Raw genomic sequence first — 1,493 nt, 5'->3', positions numbered from 1 at the left:
TGTTCCACTTCTCCCGATTCCCCAACGCTGTTCCCCTCCCCCAATTCATTAATAAAGTCTTTAAATAAATAAATAAATAGGATAAGATAAAATAAAATAGAGGCTGCGCACATGGGACTCCTAACCAAATAAGCTTTCTGGAAATCCAAAGGTGGGGTGGCAGCAGGAAAATGGGAGTCTGGGTGGGGAGTGGGGGTGCTGTGAGGCCGGAGGCAGATGAACCCTGGGAGCAGTGAGGGAGGGTCGGGCACTTTGGGGGGGGTCCTCCTTGTCCTCCCAACACTGAGCACTCGTATCCGTCCCCTGCCTTCAGTCCTGCCCACCAGGCCCCATGTGATGGTCTTTTCTAGGTCTGTGCTCAGTGCTGATCTCCTGGTGGCCTGTCTCCCCTCAAGAACCATCAGTGGTTCCCCATGACTTAAGAGGAACGCCCAGGCCCTCGGCCACCCGGCCTGTCATGTCTGCAATCCTGGTGTTGAAGTCTAAAGCCGGACCTCAAGACGGGGTGCAGCGCCTCATGGAGGAACATCAGCCTCTTATCCAGTCTGTGGAGAACACGAGTGCCGACATGAATGGTTCCGACCAGAGGCCAACAACCAGGAACCCAGTGGCTTGGAAAACGCTGGCACATCCACGATCTCCTCACATATGAGTCTGATATTTCTATCACATATCCCACTACTGCTCCAGGAACTGCACTTCCTGAAGAGGAGGGGGAAACAGCCAAGGGGTACAGGGGTGAAATACACCCGAGCCCTCACTTTAAGGCTTTCAGGGCCAGGAACGTGCCCACGTTTGGACTAGCTCATCTCGCCGCTCTGGGGCTGGGCATGGCTGGTGGCAGGAATCCCCGGTCTGACTCAAAAAGGCATGATTCAGCAGGAAGACAAAAGCAGCCAATGAAGGACCACGCCACGGAGGCTGGACAGAGGGACCCTGGTCGGCAACGGTCCTGTTTTCCTGCGTTTTTTACCCTCCAGCCCCTCCTTTCCAGCTTCTAACTGCTTCCCTCACCTCCCTTCACCTGCAGTTGTTACTAAGTAGCTGCAGCAGAAATTGCTGGGGGGAAAAGCCATAGTATCGCTACTGAGTCTCTACGTTAGGCTGCACAGGCAGAGGAAAGACTGGGCTTTGCAAAACCAAAAGACAGTTTATACCCCTTCCTCAGGTGAGGCTGTGTGGCCTCGGAGGGGAGACTGAAAGTGGACAGGAGTCTTTTTGGTTTGGGGCAATAACTCATCAATAAAAGCTGCTTTCTCTGGTGAAAAAAACAAAACCAAACAAACAAACAAACAGAAGGGAACTCCCAGCTCCTTAGCACGGCTCTGCCCCTGGCCAGGAGTGTGGCCCTGGGCACCGCATTCGTCCCTCGTGCCTGTTTGTTCTGTGCATCAGGACTACTGAAGGGCTGGGGGCGAGTCAGTGAAGCTGAGGCCTGACACAGGGTGAGGGTCATGGTCAGCACCAGCGTCACACTGGCCAGGTCCCCATGT

At 54.3% G+C, this 1,493-nt stretch overlaps 1 pseudogene; it reads left to right on the top strand.

Moving 5' to 3' along the window:
* The window catches only part of LOC109372917 (ubiquitin-fold modifier-conjugating enzyme 1 pseudogene), an 8,775-nt pseudogene extending 7,872 nt beyond the window's left edge, over window positions 1-903 (top strand).
* The last annotated feature ends 590 nt before the right edge of the window (window positions 904-1,493 follow it).

This window comes from Hipposideros armiger, unplaced genomic scaffold, assembly GCF_001890085.2.
Source record: "Hipposideros armiger isolate ML-2016 unplaced genomic scaffold, ASM189008v1 scaffold_677, whole genome shotgun sequence".
NCBI classification, from domain to species: Eukaryota; Metazoa; Chordata; class Mammalia; order Chiroptera; family Hipposideridae; genus Hipposideros; species Hipposideros armiger.
The sequence above is the reverse complement of the archived record's forward strand: the minus strand, read 5'-3'. Positions and strand labels throughout refer to the sequence as shown.